Source organism: Symphalangus syndactylus, chromosome 24 (assembly GCF_028878055.3).
Source record: "Symphalangus syndactylus isolate Jambi chromosome 24, NHGRI_mSymSyn1-v2.1_pri, whole genome shotgun sequence".
Taxonomy (NCBI): Eukaryota; Metazoa; Chordata; class Mammalia; order Primates; family Hylobatidae; genus Symphalangus; species Symphalangus syndactylus.
In genome coordinates, this window is record NC_072446.2 from 58851528 (window position 1) to 58874261 (window position 22734).

Consider the following 22734-nt stretch of genomic DNA (forward strand, 5'->3'; position numbering starts at 1 on the left):
CCTCCTTTCCTCCACTTTTAAAAAAATTGGATAAAGTTTAACTTTTAAACCCCTCTTATTTTGAAATGGAATACAGATACAGAAAGAATGCACAAAATATAAATATACATTTTAAAAAATTATTGTAAGCACTGAAGTAACAGCCATGCAGATTAAAGCATAGATCATTGCCACTACTCTAAAGCTCACTTCCCCACCTGCCCCTTCCCCAATTACATTCCCTTCTCTCACCTAGATGTGTCGTTCTCCTGATATTTATGGTAACCATTTCCTTGTTTTCTTTAATAGTTTCACCACCAAAGAGTGGATCCTCAAACTATAACTTTGTCTGCTTTCAAAACTTATGCCAGTGGAATCATATTGGAGATTTTTCTTTTGGTTTTGCTCTTTTTGGCTTAGTGATATATGTGGAAGATCCAACCGTGTTGTTGTTGTGTGTCATTGTAGTTCATTCATTGTCATTTCTCCGTAGCAAGGGCCACACTTACTCTGTAAAGGACCAGAAAGTAAATGCATACGTCTTTACAGAACATATAAAGTCTATCACATATTTTTCTTTCCCTTTTTTGTAAAATAAGCCTTGAAAAATGTAAAAAACACACACTCTTAGCTTGCTTGACATAAAAAAGAGCAAGCCACAGGCCAGACACGGCTCATGGGCCGTGGCTGGCTGCTCCTTGGTCCTGTAGTATCTACCATATGATTCAACACTTAACTCTAGAGTTGAAGGACATTTTCATTGCTCTCAATTTATTCTTTATGATGTACATAATATTATTACAATAATATTATCATCATTACTGCCTTATACAGTCAATTGTTACTTAGAATTACCCACATATTGATCACTTTCTTCAATATTCATGTATTTTTGCTTATTCCTGTTTATTGTTTCTGCTGATACTTATAGTGTCTTGTCTTTTTGTGTATTTGTTTATCTGTCTTTGACTATGTGCTGGATATTGCATTTTAAAAATTATTTGTAGAAATAACTTACAGTATAAGATTTATTTTTTTCTCCAAAGTTTTTCCATGGATTTTTCTAGGTACTTATAGGTACTAGCAATCAGGGATAATCTTAATCGTTTTAGGGGCTGGAATTTCCTGGATTACCCAGAAGAGTTACAGCCAGTCTGCAGTCTATGTAAGAGCTAGTTTACTTTCATTTCACCTTGACTCCTGGAATCTTAGACAGAAACCAAGGGGGTTACCTTGACAGGCCCAGGACCTTGGCATGTGTTCTCCTAACCTGATGAGGTTGTCAGTAGTGCAATTCGGATCATCAGCTCTGTTTTCAGGATTGGCAATTGCCTTCAGGATGTAAGTGGCCTGGGAGGCAGGACTCACAAGTTACCCTCTTTGAACCCCAATTTCCTCATCTATAAAGTGGAGATAATGAGTCCTATCCTATAGGGCTGCTTTTGGAATTACAGAGGTTATTTCTGAAAGATTAGGATGGGACGTGACTCAAGTAAGCCTAAGATACACACAACAGTTGCTGTAGTTGTTGTTATTGTTCATGTCATTATATTATTATTTAGGCACTTGCACCAGAAGTATAACAATCAAAATAAGACAATAAATGTAGATGCTTGAGGAGAAGTACAGAAGAAAGATGGCATCTGAGACCAGAACTGTCTTTATCCATACAGCTTAAGATATACCTCAATGTGACCTCAGTATTCCACTATCTTCAACAATATGCCATCACTCTTCTAGGCAACTCTTGCCAGGAAGTTGCAAATAACTTGATTAGTCATTCCAGAAACTTCCTGAAAGATCTATCACCTCTTCAGTAGAAAGCATCACCTTACAGTTTATACCCCAAGTCTTTGAACATGTCATCACAAATTCACCTATCCTAAGTGATTTTGACATGATTATTACCCATTCCTAACCAAGCCCACAACCCCAACCCCACTGAAAGACACACCTTAAACCAGACTTCAAAATCTCCTAAGTATCCCTATTTTGCCTTGCCCCTCTGTGAAGTGCTAGTATGACTCTCAAAGTAGTGCTTTCACTTACTGCAGAAGGGTAAACTGAGGTTTATCTTTTCAACAGATTGTTTTGGAGATATTTTCAGGAACCAGCATTCTACACAGTGGAAGAGAAAATGGGGAGAGAAATGATTATTGTATTTGTAACAGTGAGCACTGTCTTATTCCTGGGAAGTGCTCAGTAATGACTGCGTGAACACTTCAGATGACTGCACACTTGAGGGTATCCTTAGAGCACACCTTCCCCAGATGAACTTAAAGTGTGACTCGAGTCATTTTAAATATTAATACAATTAATGTAGTAAGAGCTAATATTTATTATTTATTACTGGCCAAGCACGTTTAAATTTCCTGTTAAGGAATAATTTTAAAAAAGGATAAAATGATCCTTATACAGATAAAAATGAGCACCTGTCAAAAATTTAACTCACTAATTATTGAGGATCTGGTAACATGTTGCAACTAGTTCAAACACATTTATAGTTACATGAAAAATACTGAAATAAATTTACAACCAAATGCAAAACTGGCCAATATCGCTTACATTCCCAGGGCAATAATCAGTTACATTCCCTGGAACTCAATTTGTATTTCATGGGTAAAAACGATTCACATTATTGTCAGTTTTCTACAACTTCAGAATTGTGAAATAACTCAAAGATGAGGAAAGTTGGAGATTAACCCAGATGAACAAGGAAGTCAGGATCCCACTAATCCTTTTACTCATTTTAAAGTCTTTTATACATCAAGTATTCACGATTAAAAACACACAAAAAAACAAAAACACTTAGCAAAGTAGCAATAGAGAAAACTTCTTTAATCAGAGACGTATCTATACCAAAAACCTGCAGCAGAAATCAGCCTGTCTGGCAAAGGACTGGAAATTTTCCTTTCGAGATGAAGATCAGAACATGGATGTTCACATTTGCTGCTTTCACTTACTATTGTAGTAAGAGAGGTCTTAAGTGGATACGGCAGAAAGGAAGAATGAATGAATGAAAAATAAAAAGGAATGAACTACTGATGCATGAAACAGCTTGGATATATCTCAAATCATTATGCTAAGTGAAAAGAGCTAGACAAAAAAGGCTCCATAATGTGTGATTTCATTTTTATGGCACCCCTGGAGAAAGCAAAAGTGTGAGAACAGAAACCAGATTAGTGGTTCCAGGGACTGGTGTGGGGAAAGGAGCTGATTACATAGGGGGACAAGGGAATTTATGGGGTCATGAGCTTTTAAAAATCTCCACTGTGGTGATAGTTATGTTATGTGATGTTATGCATTTGTCAAAACTCATAAAACTGTACACCAACAGAGGTGAATTTTACTGTATTTAAATTATATGTCAATAAATATGACTGAAAGCAAGGGCCTAATCCAGGAGGTATGTATGTGAATGCTCTGTGAACTAGGGTAAAGAGAAATGAAAGTCAGCTGCAGGTGTGGTCAGAAAATTTCAGGATTTCAGGGAGGCCTAGAATTAATAAGATACCATAGAAACAGAGGTATAAAACAGGCAGAGAGTGAGAAGCTGGATGCCATCGATGTCTACTGCCGTGAGAATTTAGGCCAAGTGACATCATCATGGTGGGGCGGGGAGACTTGATGCTACGAAAGCATCCACTAAAATCGTGAAAATTAGAGACATGCTTACCGAAAAAGAGAAAATCCCTTCCTCACCAAGAGAATGAAGAAAAATGGAGAATGAAGAAAACTTGAGAACGTGCAGAGGAAGCAAACTCTCTACCATAGCTATTTTATGTTAACATTTTTTCAACTACTACTTTTTTTTATTTAGGGTTTTTTGTCTGTTTGTTTGTTTTTAGTAGAGATGGGGTCTCTTCATATTGCCCAGGCTGGTCTTGAATTCCTGGGCTCAAGCAATTATCCTGTCTCAGCCTTACAAAGTATTGGAACTACAGGTGTGAGCCACTGAGCTGGGTCTCAACTAATATACTGAGGTATAAATGCCATACAACAAAATATTTAAAGTGCACAATTTCATAAATTTTGATAGAAGTGTACACTGTGAAACTGTCACCACAATCAAGGGACATATCTGTAAATCCAAAACATTTCTTCAAGTCCCTCGGTAATACTTTCTTCCCTTCCTGGGCAACCACCAATCTGTATAATAAGTTTGCATTTTCTAGAATATTATATAAATCGAATTATACTGTATGTGATTTTTTTTGTCTAGCTTCTTTCACTCAGTATAATTATTTTGATTCATCCATGTTGCTGCATGTATCAATAGTTCTTTGCTTTTTATTGATGTATTTTTTCAATGAATATTTGATATAATTCACTGGGGAAACTATCTGGGCCTGGAGTTTCATTTGTGAGAACAGTTTTATTTTATTTTACAGACAGGGCTCTGTCATCCAGACAGAGATCGTGCGGTGGCATGATCACAGCTCACTGCAGAGTCAAACTCCTGGGCTCAGGTGATCCCCCTGTTTCAGCTTTCCGAGCAGCTGGGACCACAGGCACCTGTCACTATGCCGAGCTAATTTTTAAAAATTATTTGTACAGACAGGGTCTTGCAACATTGCCCAGGCTGGTCTCAAACTCCTGGTCTGAAGCCATCCTCCTGCCTCAGCCTCCCAAAGTGCTGGGATTACAGACATGAGCACCATGTCCAGCTGAGAATGGTTTTTAAATATAAACTCAATTTGTTTGATAGATCATAGTGCTATTCAGGTTATCTACTTCTCTTTGAGTGAGACTTGGTGGTTTGTGCCATTCAAAGAATTTGTCCTTTCAACTAAGTTTTCTAATTTATTGGCATAACATTTTTCATATTACTTTTCTTTTTAATATTCATTGACTAAATGTGCCTTAGCTGCAGTATCTGTGGTCTAGGTCTAGCTTCTCTCATTGCTGTATGATGCCACTTCACTCATTTCTGACGTTAATCGACTTTATTGATCTTATTATCAATGAACCAACTTCTGGTTTCATCGATTTTCTTTATTGTTTAGATTTCAAATATTTAAGTATTTTTCTCAATATCTTTCTCTTATTGATTTCTAATTTATTTCTTTGGACAGAGAATATACTTTGCATGACTTAGTATTTTTGTTTGTTTTTCCTATCAAGTATTAAGAAAGAAGTATTGAAATCTCTACAGTTGTGGATTTGCCTGTTTCTTTTTGCAGTTCTATCATTTTTTGCTCTGTGCATTTTGAAGCTTTCTTACTAAGTGCGTAAATATATAGGATTGTTATAACTCTTTGACGAATTGATCCTCTTGACATTATGAACTGACCATTTTTATCTCTGATAATATTCTTGGCTTTGAGATCTACTTTGTCTTATATTAATCAGGGCACATCGTTTTTTTGTTTGTTTGTTTTGTTTTGTTTTTTTGAGAAGGAGTCTCTCTTTGTCGTCCATGCTGGAGTGCAGTGGCACGATCTCTGCTCACTTCAAGCTCCGCCTCCCGGGTTCATGCCATTCTCCTGCCTCAGCCTCCCGAGTAGCTGGGACTACAGGTGCCCGCCACCACGCCTGGCTAATTTTTTGTATTTTTAGTAGAGACAGGTTTCACCGTGTTAGCCAGGATGGTCTCGATCTCCTGAGCTCGTGATCCGCCCACCTCTGCCTCTCAAAGTGCTGGGATTACAGAAGTGAGCCACCATGCCTGGCCCACATCTGTTTTTTTAAATAGTGTGATTGACCCACCCAAGGAGACCCCCATTGTCATGCCCTTGTATGATGCCATCCCATGAGTGCAGGTGAAACTTATGACTTGCTTCTACCCAACAGAATATGAGAAAGTTGATTTTTTCTTTGTTTTATTTTGGATAGCTTCTATTGCTATGTTTTCAAGTTTATCAATCTTTTCTTCTGCAAGGTCTAATCTGCCATTAATTCCACCCAGTGTATTTTTTATCTCAGATATTATAGTTTTTGTCCCCAGAAAATTGGACTGGGATTAAAAAAAATTTCTATGTCTTTACTTAACTTCTGAACATATGAAATACCATTATAATAATTATTTCGTTGTTCTCGAATGCTGATTTTAGCACTGGGTCAGGTCTGGGTCACTTTCAATTGATTGATTTTTCTCTCTTTGTTGTAGATTATATTTTCCAGGATTTATCCATGGCTTGTTATCATTGATTGAATGTCAGGCATTATCTGGTTTTATGATAGATATTTTTTATTTCTACAAATTTTCTTGAGCTGCTTTTTCTAGGATGCAGTTCAGTTACTCGGAAATACTTTTATTCTTTTGGATCTTACTTTTAAAATTTGTTAGGCAAGACAAGAACAGTTAATTTTTCTCCATGACCAATGCAAAATCCTCCTGAGCACACTACAGAATGATTTTCTTTATTGTTTAGATTCCAAATATTTAAGTATTTTATCAATATCTTTCTCTTTTGGTTTCTAATTTATTATCATTGATTTTCTTTATTATTTACATTCCAAATATTTAAGTATTTTTCTCAATATCTTTCTCTTATTGATTTCTAATTTATTTCTTTGTGGACAGAAAACACATAAATTATGAGGTAGTTATAAATTATGAGACTGGAAAGTCTGGCTGGGGGAAAGGCACTATTCCTGGCTTCTGAGTCCTTTTCCCTTTACTCCTTTTGGAATGCTTCTTTCCCTGGCCTCAGGAAATCTCATGTATGTGCTTATCGGTACTTTGCTGAATATTTGAGTGGGACCCTCTGCAGATCTCGCCCCTCTTTGGTGCTCTGTCCTGAGAACTCTGTTGCCTTGTCCTTCCCAGGCCCTCAACTCCATCCTTTAAACTGAGGAAGTCTGCTGGCCTCTACCTTGGTTCTTTATTACTGTGCCAAGGATGGGAACTCTCTCAAGGTAGTAGCTGAGGTTATTGTAAATGTGACTTTTTTTTTTTCCTCATCTCTCAGGGGTCACTGTCCTTCATTGCCTGATGTCCAATATCTTGAAAATCATTGTTCTACAAATTTTACTTTTTGGGGGTTGTTTTAAGCAGAAAAATAAATCCAGTACCTGTTATTTCATCTTTACCTCTTGCAGTTTCAACATGTGATGCTTAAAAGAGAGATCAGTAAATAAAAGCAAATTGCATTGTGTCTGGTAATACAGCTAGATAAGAAGGAATCTGTATCAATGAGAAACACTTAGTAAGCTTCTTCGTTTCTGTGTTACCTTGATCATTTTTCCTAATAATCAAAGTCTGCAAGATTGAATGTGTAGATGTATCAGTGCTTTGGGCACTTTATTATGCTTTGATGTTATCTTCACACTTTTTTCTTCATCTTCCTGTGAAAGCATATGACTTGTCTTTGCTCCAATAAAAGAAAAGAAGGCCCGACAGCTCGGAATTCTTATATGGAACGGATTGTAATTGCAAAGTACTCTCCAACTCAATCAGTTCTTGATTATGCAAGATACAGAGTGGAGAAAAGGTACTCTCCGTGTATGCACATGTACATGTAGGAACACATCACTAGGACTGTGTATTTTCAGATGACAAGTTGTAGAGTTTCCCATCTTGCCTGCAGCTTTTATTCCAGATGTCCAAAGCCCTCCAGCTCACATTCCTCACATCTTTATCAAAACCTATATAATCTCTTAAAGGAAGAGTTACTAGCTCAGTGTGAAGTGCTGTCAGGGACGAAAAATGTTGCTACGGGAAGTTGCTCTTTCTAGGTCTGAGACTTGACTGAATGAGCCTCAGCTGCAGCATCTGTGATCTCGATCTAGCTTCTCTCATTGCTTTCTTCTTCCTCCCTCAGCCAGCCACAGGCAGACCTTCCTGTCACGCAGTTCCCTGGGAGCTGTACCATTCCGAATCCAGTAGATAATTCATTCTGCTTTAAAGAGGAAGAAGGAGGAAAAGTTTATCTTTTGTTTCCTTCTTAGCTAATTTTAATTTTAATAAGGCTTTCTGCTGCTGGGGCTCCCCTTGAGATGGGGGCCCATCTAGAATAACTAGAAGGGTGACGACTTTCTGCTCGTGAGCTCTGAAGGTTTATCTTTCAGCCTGCACAGGTCCTGCAACACCTGGGTATCTCTGTGTGGAGCCTCTAGTGTCTGAGGCAATGCTTAAGACTGATGCTTTCACAATGTTGATTGACAGGAACTTCTTCTACCACGAATATGATGAGAGAAAAGCTGGCCTCTCTGGCCTTTCTGCTCTTGCCTGCCACTGGCGTCTACTTCACTGACTTTATTTTACTTTTTAGAACCGGAAGACCTGCTGGTGGTGCATTTAAAAAGGTTTAAAGAAATGAATAAACAAAGATGAAAATACTTTAAGAGAGCTGCACACAGCATGCAAATGTGGCAAAATCTGTGAATAATCACAGGAAAGGGATATGTCAGATAAAATTCTTTACATCTCCTCTCTCACGTTTGGATCTGTGGGAAGCAGGGGGCAGTGCGTCTGCTGCTGTTCTGAACACAATTCCTGTCTTTGATGCTGGGTGCTCGCGACCCTATGTGCCAGCTTATTTTTCACTCCCCGGATGGCTTCAGAGATTTCACGGTTTCTGTGACGGGAAGTTTAGAGGATTCCTGAGACATCCTGCAGCTGTGCTTGTTCTGGGTCACCAGCCCAAACTGTAACTTTGCATTTACGTAACCATTTTGGCAAAAACATGATGGTTTTTATTCATTTCCATCACAAGTGCCCTGCATTGTCCTGACATATCTCCCTCCTGAGCCCTTCAATGGAAGTCTTATTCCCTGGTTCTAGTGGGGTGTCTTTTAGTTGCCCCCACTAACAGGCCCCCCTGTTGTGTTTTAACCTCACGTGGAAGACAGGCAGGAGCAGGAGATGGGTGTTAGGGTGTAGCGTGGGGCCTCTGTTGTGGGGTTCCAAGGCTACAGTTCCCACAGTGTCCTTCACATCTGGCCTGGAGCCAGGAGACTCAATGGACACAAGAACCAGATTTACTTTTTATTTTGTATAGTTATGCAATTTTTATTTATCAGAAAAATCATATCACACAAACACAGATGTACAGTAGGTCCTCACCTAATGTTCAAAAGAGGTTCTTGAAAACTGCAACTTTAAATGAAAGAATATTGCTATACACTAAACGTAACTCTTGTTTGTATCAGTTAAACTCCGGTAAAACTAGTTTACCTTTTTCTTTTTTTCTTTTTTTTTTTTTTTTGAGACGGAGTCTCGCTCTTCGCCCAGACTGGAGTGCAGTGGTGCGATCTCGGCTCACTGCAGCCTCTACTCCCCTGCTGAAGTTTTAATTAAACTATTCCCTGCATTCTTTTCCACACACACTTTAACTACTGTGTCAGTATTGGGGTTCAAGTGATTCTTCTGCATCGGTATCCCGAGTAGCTGGATTACAGGTGCCCACCACCATGCCCGGCTAATTTTTTGTATTGTTAGTAGAGACAGGGTTTTGCCATGTTGGCCAGGCTGGTCTCGAACTCCTGACCTCCTGATCCACCCACTTTGGCCTCCCAGAGTGCTGGGATTACAGGCGTGAGCCACCCTGCCCAGCCCTAAAATTAATTTTCTTAAATTATATATTGCTTCACTTATAGTATCCAAGAATCTATCAACAATGTTAAGAATTTACTATACACATATATAACTTATATAGATGTGTGTGTGTGTGTGTGTGTGTGTGTGTGAGACAGCCATTTTATACAGATGTAGGTAGATATATCTCGATGACAGAATCTCAGTTAGTCTTCCTACTAAATAAGACAAAATTATAAGATAATAGTTATTAAGAAATAAGGTAACGATTGAGAGCATAATATACACTTAGCAATGTTCTAAGCTGGTTAACAACATAGTGCACTTAAGAAATCTCGAAGGTGAGTAGATACTTTAATCCGGTGACCAACCCTTTGAATGCAAGGACTTTTTTGCTTATCTATGGTGGTGTATATCACAAAAATTATTCATGAACCTTCGTTTTAAGCTTATCAGCTATTATTAGTGTTAGTGTATTTTATGTGTGGCTCAAGACAATTCTTCTTCCAATGTGGCCCAGGGAAGCCAAAAGGTTGGAAACCTGTGCTTTATACTATATTTAATGTGAGAATTTGCACCTATAGAGTTTAAATCACAAATCTGTTTATACTAAAACAATAACATTTTGAAATAACAGTACATTTTTTAATATTTAGAAAAATGTTTATTGTTCTGATAAAATTGCTGAGTAAGAATTTTTGTAGAATTATATTTGTAACCTCTATAGGATTAAAAATCACTAAGCAGAAGAGATGCAACATCTGTCCCTAGTGTTCCTGGGATTTCTGAACCAAATTCCAGTATGTCCACTACTCACCTTACACATTTTAGACATCATCCAAAACGAATATTTGAAGAAAATACTTCGACATAGAGCTCCTCAATGTACAAATATTCCTGTGTCTCCAAAAGCAATGGAACCGCAGTCAGATCATGCAGCTCCGTACAAATGATAAAGTGGACATTGGTTTTCCCTGTAAACTTGAAGGGATATCACTAAAGATAAAAGAGGATACTTAGAAGATTTAACAGCACGAGACAGAAGATGCCCCGTTGGTGTATATGAGAAAAAAATGCAGCCTTTTCAGAAATTATTTTCATTGGAGCAGAGCTTCCCAAACTACATTTTAAGGTCTGGCTTCCTCCTTGACCTTAGGCCCCTTGCCTGTGTCCTCTATTTCATTCACTGTCACCTACCTGGGGATTTGGCTACTGTCTCATGTATCTTCACATTGTAGGGCTCTTTTCTTTGCTCCAGACAGGTGATCAGGTCTGGGTTACAGATAGCAACACCCAGGTTTCTGTAGTTCTGCAACATCACATCTCTATATCAATTCTGCTGGGCAGGGTCCAGGCATTTCCACTCTTCTGCAGAGAATTCTATGGCCACATCCTTGAATGCTAATAGTTCCTCTCATTAAAGTATCTGGAAGTCCTCATGCTTGACCTTGGCCTCACTGTAATATGCGAGGAACTTAATTTAAAAAACAGAAGTGTTTCCACCCAGAACAATAAACAGGATCTGTGGGGAGGGCACAGGTGATGATTTATCTTCAAATTGTCCATGTGATCCTATTGGAAGACTGGGCTGACAGTCACTTAAGTAAGCTCTGCCTCTCAAGCTTCAATGTGCATATAAATTGTTTGATATTCTAGGCCTCACTGTAATAAAATTTTGCAGGTTTGAAAAGAGTCCATGAATTAGCTTCTTATAGCAAGTCTCCTGTTAATGCTGATGTTTTTCTTCCTAGACTCATTATAGTACCACTCAGCTAGAGAAAAGGCACAGCACACAGAGTCCCTTACCCCAACACCCTTATCACAACACAAATACTTTTCATCTGAAGACAAGATCACCAATCATCATCCAGAAGCATGGCATTCTCTGCAGGCCCTGTAAAGTTTACAGAGGCTGGAGATGGTGTCAAAAATATGCAACACTTCACGAATTTGCACGTCGTCCTTGCGCAGGGGCCATGCTAATCTTCTCTGTAACGTTCCAATTTTAGTATATGTGCTGCCGAGGGGAGCACCAGATTCACTTTTTTAAAAAACACTTTTATTTTAGGTTCAGAGGTGCATGTGCAGGTAGGTTTGTTATATAGGTAAATTGCAGATCACGGGGGTTTGGTGTACAGATCATTTAATCACCAAGGTGATAAGCATAGTACCTGATAGGTAGTTTTTGATCGTCTCCCTCCTCTCACCCTCCACCCTCAAGTAGATCCAGATGTCTGTTTTTCTCTTCTTTGTGTCCATGTGTACTCAGTGTTTAACTCCAACTCACAAGTGAGAACATGCAGTGTTTGATTTCCTGTTCCTATGTTAGTTGACTTAGGATTGTGACCTCCAGCTCCATCCATGCCTCTTCAAAGGTCATGATCTCATTCATTTTTATGGCTGTGTAGTATTCCATGATGTATATGTGCCACATATTCTTTATCCAGTCTACCCTTGATGGGCATTTAGGTTGATTCCCTGACTTTGCTATTGTATAGTGCTGTGATGAACACATACATGCATGTGTCTTTATGGTAGAATGATTTATACTCCTCTGGTTATATTCTCAGTAGTGGGATTGCTGGGTAGAGTGGTACTTCTGTTTTTTAAATTTTTATTAATTTATTTTTATTATTATACTTTAAGTTCTAGGGTACATGTGCAGTACTTACAGGTTTGTTACATATGTATACATGTGCCATGTTGGTTTGCTGCACCCATTAACTCGTCATTTACATTAGGTATTTCTCCCAATGCTATCTCTCCCCCTTCACCCCACTCCACAACAGGCTCCAGTGTGTGATGTTCCCTGCCCTGTGTCCAAGTGATCTCATTGTTCAATTCCCACCTATGAGTGAGAACATGTGGTGTTTGGTTTTCTGTCCTTGTGATAGTTTGCTCAGAATGATGGTTTCCAGCTTCATCCACGTCCCTACAAAGGACATGAATCATCCTTTTTTATGGCTGCATAGTATTCCATGGTGTATATGCACCACATTTTCTTAATCCAGTCTATCATTGATGGACACTTGAGTTGGTTCCAAGTCTTTACTATCATGAATAGTGCTGCAATAAACATGGGTGTGCATGTGTCTTTGTAGGAGCATGATTTATAATCCTTTGGGTATATACCCAGTAATGGGATTGCTGGGTCAAATGGTATTTCTAGTTCTAGATCCCTGAGGAATCGCCACACTGTCTTCCACAATGGTTGAACTAGTTTACACTCCCACCAACAGTGTAAAAGTGTTCCTATTTCTCCACATCCTCTCCAGCACCTGTTGTTTCCTGACTTTTTAATGATCGCCATTCTAACTGGTGTGAGATGGTATCTCATTGTGGTTTTGATTTGCATTTCTCTGATGGCCAGTGATGATGAGCATTTTTTTGATGTGTTTGTTGGCTGCATAAATGTCTTCTTTTGAGAAGTGTCTGTTTATATCCTTTGCCCACTTTTTGATGGGGTTGTTTGATTTTTTCTTGTATATTTGTTCAAGTTCTTTGTAGATTCTGGATATTAGCCCTTTGTCAGATGTGTAGACTGCACAAATTTTCTTCCATTATGTAGGTTGCCTGTTCACTCTGATGGCAGTTTCTTTTGCTGTGCAGAAGCTGTTTAGTTTAATTAGATCCCATTTGTCTATTTTGGCTTTTGTTGCCATTGCTTTTGGTGTTTTAGTCATGAAGTCCTTGCCCATGCCTATGCCCTGAATGGTTTTGCCTAGGTTTTCTTCTAGGGTTTTGATGATTTGAGGTCTAACATTTAAGTCTTTAATCCAGCTTGAATAAATTTTTGTATAAGGCATAAGGAAGGGATCCAATTTCAGCTTTCTACGTATGACTAGCCAGTTTCCCCAGCACCATTTATTAAATAGGGAATCCTTCCCCTATTTCTTGCTTTTGTCAGGTTTGTCAAAGATTGGATGGTTGTAGATGTGTGGTGTTACTTCTGAGGCCTCTGTTCTGTTCCATTTGTTTATATCTCTGTTTTGGTACTAGTACCATGCTGTTTTGGTTACTGTAGGCTTGTAGTATAGTTTGAAGTCAGGTAGCGTGATGCCTCCAGTTTTGTTCTTTTTGCTTAGGATTGTCTTGGCAATGTGGGCTGTTTTTTGGTTCCATGTGAACTTTAAAGTAGTATTTTCCAATTCTGTGAAGAAAGTCATTGGTAGCTTGATGGGGATGGCATTGAATCTATAAATTACCTTGGGCAGTATGGACATTTTTACAATATTGATTCTTCCTATCCATGAGCATGGAATGTTCTACCATTTGTTTGTATCCTCTTTTATTTCATTGAGCAGTGGTTTGTAGTTCTCTTGAAGAGGTCCTTCACATCCCTTGTAAGTTGGATTCCTAGGTATTTTATTCTCTTTGTAGCAATTGTGAATGGGAGTTCACTCATGATTTGGCTCTCTGTTTGTCTGTTATTGGTGTATAGGAATGCTTGTGATTTTTGCACATTGATTTTGTATCCTGAGACTTTGCTGAAGTTGCTTATTAGCTTAAGGACATTTTGGGCTGAGATGATGGGGTTTTCTAGATATACAATCATGTCATCTGCAAACAGGGACAATTTGACTTCTTCTTTTCTTAATTGAATATGCTCTATTTCTTTCTCTTGCCTGATTGCCCTGGCCAGAACTTCCAACACTATGTTGAATATGAGTGATGAGAGAGACCATCCTTGTCTTGTGCCAGTTTTCAAAGGGAATGCTTCCATTTTTTGCCCATTAAGTATGATTTTGGCTGTGGGTTTGTCATAAATAGCTCTCATTATTTTGAGATACGTCCCATCAATACCTAGTTTATTAAGAGTTTTTAGCATGGAGGTCTGTTGAATTTTGTTGAAGGACTTTTCTGCATCTATTGAGATAATCATGTGGTTTTTATCTTTGGTTCTGTTTATGTGATGGATTACATTTATTGATTTGTGTATGTTGAACCAGCCTTTCATCCCAGGGATGAAGCCAACTTGATCGTGATGGATAAGCTTTTTGATGTGCTGCTGGCTTCAGTTTGCCAGTATTTATTGAAGATTTTCACATCGATGTTCATCAGGGATATTGGTCTAAAATTCTCTTTTTTTGTTGTGTCTCTGCCAGGCTTTGGTATCAGGATGATGCTGGCCTCATAAAATGCATTATGGAGGATTCCCTCTTTTTCTATTGATTGGAATAGTTGCACAAGGAATGGTACCAGCTCCTCTTTATATCTGTGGTAGAATTTGGCTATGAATCTGTCTGGTCCTGGACTTTTTTTGGTTGGTAGGCTATTAATTATTGCCTCAATTTCAGAGCCTGTTAGTAGTCTATTCAGGAATTCAGCATCTTCCTGGTTCAGTCTTGGAAGGGTGTATGTGTCCAGGAATTTATCCATTTCTTCTAGATTTTCTAGTTTATTTGCATAGAGGTGTTTACGGTATTCTCTGATGGTAGTTTGTATTTCTCTGGGATCAGTGATGATATTTCCTTTATCATTTTTTATTGCATCTATTTGATTCTTCTCTCTTTTCTTCTTTATTAGGCTTGCTAGCGGTCTATCAATTTTGTTGATCTTTTCAAAAAACCAGCTCCTGGATTCATGAATTTTTTGAAGGGGTTTTTGTGTCTCTATTTCCTTCAGTTCTGCTCTGATTTTAGTTATTTCTAGACTTCTGCTAGCTTTTGAATGTGTTTGCTCTTGCTTTTCTAGTTCTTTTAATTGTGATGTTAGGGTGTCAATTTTGGATCTTTCCTGCTTTCTCTTGTGGGCATTTCCCTCTATATAAATTTCCCTCTACACACTGCTTTGAACGTGTCCCAGAGATTCTGGTATGTTGTGTCTTTGTTCTCGTTGGTTTCAAAGAACATCTTTATTTCTGCCTTCATTTCATTATGTCCCCAATAGTCATTCAGGAGCAGGTTGTTCAGTTTCCATGTAGTTGAGCGGTTTTGAGTGAGTTTCTTAATCCTGAGTTCTAGTTTGATTGCACTGTGGTCTGAAAGACAGTTTGTTATAATTTCTGTTCTTTTACATTTGCTGAGGAGAGCTTTACTTCCAACTATGTGGTCAATTTTGGAATAGGTGTGGTGTGGTGCTGAAAAAAATGTATAATCTGTTGATTTGGGGTGGAGAGTTCTGCAGATATCTATTAGGTCCACTTTGTGCAGAGCTGAGTTCAATTCCTGGATATCCTTGTTAACTTTCTGTCTCGTTGATCTGTCTAATGTTGACAGTGGGATGTTAAAATCTCCCATTATTATTGTGTGGGAGTTTAAGTCCCTTTGTAGGTCACTCAGGACTTGCTTTATGAATCTGGGTGCTCCTGTGTTGGCTGCATATATATTTAGGATAGTTAGGTCTTCTTGTTGAATTGATCCCTTTACCATTATGTAATTGCCTTCTTTGTCTCTTTTGATCTTTGTTGGTTTAAAGTCTATTTTATCAGAGACTAGGATTGCAACCCCTGCCTTTTTTTGTTTTCCATTTGCTTGATAGATCTTCCTCCATCCCTTTATTTTGAGTCTATATGTGCCTCTGCACATGAGATGGGTTTCCTGAATACAGCACACTGATGGGTTCTGACTCCTTATCCAGTTTGCCAGTCTGTGTCTTTTAATTGGAGCATTTAGCCCATTTACATTTAACGTTAATATTGTTATGTGTGAATCTGATCCTGTCATTATGATGTTAGTTGGTTATTTTGCTCGTTAGTTGATGCAGTTTCTTCCTAGCCTCGATGGTCTTTACAATTTGGCATGTTTTTGCAGTGGCTGGTACCGGTTGTTCCTTTCCATGTTTAGTGCTTCCTTCAGGAGCTCTTGTAGGGCAGGCCTGGTGGTGACAAAATCACTCAGCATTTGCTTGTCTGTAAAGTATTTTATTTCTCCTTCACTTATGAAGCTTAGTTTGGCTGGATATGAAATTCTGGGTTGAAAATTCTTTTCTTTAAGAATGTTGAATATCGGCCCCCACTCTCTTCTGGCTTGTAGAGTTTCTGCCTAGAGATCAGCTGTTAGTCTGATGGGTTTCCCTTTGTGGGTAACCCGACCTTTCTCTCTGGCTGCCCTTAACATTTTTTCCATTATTTCAACTTTGGTGAATCTGACAATTACGTGTCTTGGAGTTGCTCTTCTCAAGGAGTATCTTTGTGGCATTCTCTGTATTTCCTGAATCTGAATGTTGGCCTGCCTTGCTAGATTGAGGAAGTTCTCCTGGATAATATCTTGCAGAGTGTTTTCCAACTTGGTTCCATTCTCCCTGTCATTTTCAGGTACACCAAACAGACGTAGGTTTGGTCTTTTCACATAGTCCCAAATTTCTTGGAGGCTTTGTTCATTTCTTTTTGTTCTTTTTTCTCTAAACTTCCCTTCTCGCTTCATTTCATTCATTTCATCTTGCATCAGCGATACCCTTTCTTCCAGTTGATCGCATCTGCTACTGAGGCTTCTGCAATCTTCGTGTAGTTCTCGAAACTTGGCTTTCAGCTCCATCAGCTCCTTTAAGCCCTTCTCTCCATTGGTTATTCTAGTTATCCATTCTTCTAATTTTTTTTCAAAGTTTTTAACTTCTTTGCTATTGTTTTGAATTTCCTCCCATAGCTCAGAGTAGTTTGATCGTCTGAAGCCTTCTTCTCTCAACTCGTCAAAGTCATCCTCCATCCAGCTTTGCTCCGTTGCTGGTGAGGAACTGCGTTCCTTTGGAGGAGGAGAGGTGCTCTGCTTTTTAGAGTTTCCAGTTTTTCTGCTCTGTTTTTTCCCCATCTTTGTGGTTTTATCTACTTTTGGTCTTTGATGATGGTGATGTACAGATGGGTTTTTGGTGTGGATGTCCTTTCTGTTTGTTAGTTTTCCTTCTACCAGAGAGGACTGTCAGCTGCAGGTCTGTTGGAGTTTACTAGAGGTCCACTCCAGACCCTGTTTGGCTCGGTGTCAGCAGTGGTGGCTGCAGAACAGCAGATTTTCGTGAGACCACAAATTCAGCTGTCTGATAGTTCCTCTGGAAGTTTTGTCTCAGAGGAGTACCCGGCCGAGTGAGGTGTCAGTCTGTCCCTACTGGTGGGATGCCTCCCAGTTAGGCTGCTCAGGGGTGAGGGACCCACTTTAGGAGGCAGTCTGTCCGTTCTCAGATCTCCAGCTGCATGCTGGGACAACCACTACTCTCTCCAAAGCTGTCAGCCAGACAAGGACATTTAAGTCTGTGGAGGTTCCTGCTGACTTTTTGTTTGTCTGTGCCCTGCCCCCAGAGGTGGAGCCTACAGAGGCAGGCAGGCCTCCTTGAGCTGTGGTGGGCTCCACCCAGTTCGAGCTTCCTGGCTGCTTTGTTTACCTAAGCAAGCCTGGGCAATGGCGGGTGCCCCACCCCCAGCCTCGCTGCCGCCTTGCAGCTTGATCTCAGACTGCTGTGCTAGCAATCAGCGAGACTCCGTGGGCATAGGACCCTCCGAGCCAGGTGCGGGACACAATCTCCTAGTGTGCCGTTTTCCAGGCCCGTTGGAAAAGCGCAGTGTTAGGGTGGGACTGACCCGATATTCCAGGTGCCGTCTGTTACCCCTTTCTTTGACTAGGAAGGGGAACTCCCTGACCCCTTGCGCTTCCCGAGTGAGGCAATGCCTCGCCCTGCATTGGCTCGCGTACAGTGCACTTCACCGACTGTCCTGCACCCACTGTTTGGCACTCCCTAGTGAGATGAAACTGGTACCTCAAACAGAAATGCAGAAATCACCCATCTTCTGTGTCGCTCAGGCTGGGATCTTTGACCGGAGCTGTTCCTATTCAGCCATCTTGGCTCCACCCCCATATTATGTATTTTCTGATACATAAATGTTGACAAGATGTTGCTGTAAATGAAAAATGCAAAGTACTAAACATGTGTGAGGTATGCTACCACTGGTAAAAAGTACAGACTCCCCCATATCCACATATTTACTTATATTATGCATATGCCTGAGGATATTTTGAATATTTCTGAAAAGATGCACAAGAAGTTAGTGACACTATTTGCCTATTGAAAGGGGACTTGGGGAACTGGATGGTTGGGGATGGGGTAGAAGGCAGGACTTATTTTTCATACTATTCCCTTTATAAACTTTTCAATTTAAAACCATGTACGTTTGTTTCTTATTTAAAAACAAAGGGTTTGAAGATCTCAGTAAAAAAATCAGTGCGTGTTCAAGGAAAAATACTTCTGCTGCTAGAACTGACTGGCTCTTGTTGTCCACCGCATGGTCTACGTCTCCCCTGCTATGTTGTCCTTCACAGAGGGCTCCCTGCCCGGCTCAGTTTCTCTGTACCTGCTCAGATCTTGCCACTGGTAGCTGTACACTGCAGGCGGCAGCCTTCTTGTAGACCAGTTACTTTCTTTACTGTCCACTTGACTGTTAGGAAATCTGCTTCTTGCTGACACAGCAACCAGTGGGAGGGAGACTGCCCTTCTGTCCTCTCATCTCTCTCCAATTCTGTTCTTTCCCAGCTCTAGTAAGTAAGTGACAGATCTGCTACACAACCAGACTGCAACTCGGGCATGCAATGCCATCTCCCTGAAACTTGAGAGAAGCTCACACCCCTGCCTTGCCTTGGGGCAGGAGGAACAGAGCCCCCTTGCAATGGGAAGGGATCCCCGTCACTGCCAGCACTGTCCTCTCCACAAAGCTGAAACTGTAAGGGCTATGGACTAACATCCCTTCTTCAGGCATGGAGGTGGATGTAAGGAACTGCTTGTCTGGAATATTCTTTTATAGATCACTGCACTTCATGGCAAATCCTTAGTAGTACAGCGATCACGTACCTCACACCTTCTAGCTAGAACACAGTTGGAAACTTGTAATGAGCATACAAAAGGCATTTTGAATATCCACAGTAGATATGAGAATGTTTATTATCTAAATCTCCTGCCTTTAATTTACAAGAGAACACAGATTTCCTAATTCTGAGTCTTTTATCCCTCACTTTATTCATGTTTATAACAGTCCCTATGACCTAACTTCCACACTTAGCAGATTAGAAGCAGCAAGTTATAACTGGGAAGAGGCAAATCTAGTAACTGCATAAAGACAATGAAAGCAGCAAGAAAGTTACAACTCCCAACAAAAGGAAAGGCATAGAAACCATTTTAAAAAGAACAATAATAACAACAAACCCAGTGAAGGAGCAAATTCTTTATTTCCCTTGAGGTCATCATTTTAATTTAGCAAGGTACAATTTTTTGCACATTGACTCTCAGTTTTCAAATATTTAATGTGTCATGTTTTAGAAGGCAGAGAAGTGTATAAGACATATTTGAGATGTCTTTATCCTCATGTGTTTAGACTTCTTTTAATGAAAAATTGATATAAACATCATTTTTCTATAGCAGCCCACTCGTCTCTGCAGTTAGGCATTTGATATATTGATACTGGGAACAGCAATACACTATTCAAATATGCAGCTTGGTGGTCTCGTAACATAGAAACGGAACCAACTAATATGCCTGAAAACAAAATTTCCATTATGCACTGTATACATGTAACAAAATTTCTCATGTACAACATAAATATTACAAATTAAAAAAAAGAAAAAGGAGTTTTTACATTGGACCTCTTCAAGTCTGCTTCTAGATTCAGTGTTAACACTGACATGCACTTATTGTACATAATTCTCCCAGTTCACTTTTTTGTAGTACCAAACGTGTTTGTTCCATGACCTCATGTCACTTCCCGACTTGTGTAAGTCCACAGGATTTCATGGCAGGGTCCAGGTCTATGTAATTTTTTTGTTGAGATTAATATACCTTGAATAAATGCTCATTTTATGTATGAATGAATGATTGTTGACTGAATTAAATATTCAAGTTTGCATGGCTTCTAACAAACAGCGTTTTAAGGGATTTTGTTAAACATGCCCATAGACACAGATAATTGACTAGGGATGGAGACAGATACAAGGAAGGACCAGGCTTGGTCTTCCCATAATTGGATTAGAAAACACAGAGGGAAATTTGATTGATGCCAGGTTTCAGACCTGAAGAATTGTGTAGAGTTGGCCAGGTGGTCACAATGGACTATGTTCAAAACAATTAAGCAGAAGTGTTCTAGAATGACCAGTTGTGAGGACTACAACATTTAGGAGGATGTGCTTGGAACTTGTAGATCTGAAAGCATAACAAGTATAGTTTCATGAACATTTCAGCTGCCTAAGCATCTCTCTTTCACAAACTTCTGATTCACTATACAAATCTAAGGTCAAGATAACCAGTTGGGGGCCATCAACTATTGAGAAAGAAGGCAATAAGACATTGATTTCACAACAACATCTTGAAACTTGGGCCAGAATTCTCCTGCTTGAAGAGTCGTGGTTTTGTAGGAGAACCCCAGCAAGAATCAAATGCAGACATTTAGACCCAGGGGTGAAGGACCACAGGACCAGATATTCCTCCATAGCTCTCTGGTGCTGGGTTTTGTAATATTTTAATGAAGCAAGGATTGAGTCTGCTAAAAGTTAGAACACTTCTGTGTCTCACTTCTTCTCATTGGGGACTGTGGTCTCTTCAGCAGGTTTGGGTGGGCTGTGGAAAGGGAGCATTTTCACAGTGGGGCCCTCTCCACTTGGACACAAAAAGGCTGTTTCTTGCAGTTAGGGATGTTCTTCTAACCAGAGGAGGCTGGTGTGCTGTGTAGCTGTGAGTCAGGAAGGCTCAACCAGAGAACAAGTTGGAGACAGACGCTGTGGCCCTGGGAGATGTTTCTGGCTCATGGCTTCAGTTGTTCCCACCCTCCACGTTCCTTGCCTTGGTCCCCATGGGGCCCAGGTGGGTTTCTTGTCCCTGAATATTTTCACTTATTTTTTATTTAAGCTACTTTAAGTGAGTTTCTCTTTCTTGCAATCTAAAGAGACTTCACTGGAACATGGGTTAATTTGTTGACATTTCTTTTTCAAATAAAAAGTATTCACATCACATAATCTGAAATCAATGCTTATAACATCTAGGTGGGATCAATAATGTTGTTGTGCAAATGCAAAATTGTGATTGTAATGATGCAAATTGCCAAATAGTAATAGGAGAGTATGAAGAAGCCAGTTTAGACTCGGACTCACCTGTATTTTAATCTAGACTTAATTATTTATTTGCTGTGTGGCTTTGGGCAAATAACTTAAGCTTTCTGAAACTATTTTTTAATCTGTATGTGGAGAAAACGCACTTATTGTACTGTTTTGCTGAGAAAATTAGAGATAATATATGTACAGTACTGAGCAATGAACCTGGCACTTAGATGTTTGATAAAAAGTGACTGATCACATGACTGTGAGTACACAGGCAAGGAATCAGTTGATCAATCATGACTGTCATGGCAAACGTAAGAGTGAAATGAAAAACCTGTTTTATGAATAGAATAACCAGATATTGGCAAATGTAGACTTGTCAATGAGCAGGTATGTAAGGAAGTTTGAAGTGTCTCTGGAGATGTAAGCAGATTCTGACTGAATGAGGAAACTGTCTAACAAAAGGTAAGAATTGCAAGGAATTAACCTACAAAATGTACTTTGTGTCACATGGAAAACCTATGAATAAACTCAACTCATGTGGCATGTCATGACAGCTGACAGCAGTAAAAGACCGAAATTCCCATATGCTGGATAAAGGAAAGATATTATCTGTGGTTACTACAGTAACTATGGAAATTATGAAGGAGATTTGCAGAACAAATGGGCTAACCTCCAGATGCACTTCAGGGATTAACAAATCACCTGAAAAATCAGAATCCCATGTCTTTGGATTATTTCATCTAAACTTCTATGCCCATGTGATCTGGAGTCACAAAATGTACTGTTTCTCTTAAAAAAGTTGAAGTGCTTTCCTCTAGACTTCAAAGTGCATAATATTCACCTGGGGATGCCAATCCTGTTCCAATGCAGATCCTGAGGCAGCAGATCTGGAGTGGGGCCTGCGATGTCGTGTGTCTAACAAACTCCAGGTGATGCTGATGCCCATGGTCCAAAGACCACAACTTTAAGTAGCGAGGCTCTACGAGTCAGAAAAAATTCATTGGTGAAAATAATTTTAAGCATTATTCTAGTTTTTCTACTTCAGTAGTGCAGTGTTTACATAAAGGAGTTGAGAATGGAATAGATCTCTGGACAGTGTATTTCTCAAGCCTACTTGCAAAATCTTGGGCATTGGAGAAGAGCTTTGAGCTCGAAACCTGCAGGCATTAGCCTCAGTATTTCATTTGCTGTCAAACTGACAGGCCATTGCTTGCTGTCTGATTCTCCATACCTGGGCACTTGTGACAACTTTGCCCTGCTTTTTAATATCGG

General features: G+C 39.5%; 1 long non-coding RNA gene and 1 other non-coding gene across 2 annotated transcripts; both read right to left on the reverse strand.

Annotated features, from left to right (window-relative positions):
• Positions 1-245: 245 nt before the first annotated feature.
• On the reverse strand, positions 246-22435 carry LOC134735896 (uncharacterized). Its single transcript, XR_010119467.1, has 3 exons — positions 22304-22435; positions 2029-2097; positions 246-489 (listed from the first exon to the last, which is right to left on the reverse strand). It is a non-coding gene; the product is annotated as an uncharacterized lncRNA (long non-coding RNA).
• LOC129474974 (U6 spliceosomal RNA) lies at positions 11387-11493 on the reverse strand. The gene has a single exon (XR_008654713.1). It is a non-coding gene; the product is annotated as a U6 spliceosomal RNA (small nuclear RNA).
• Positions 22436-22734: the final 299 nt, after the last annotated feature.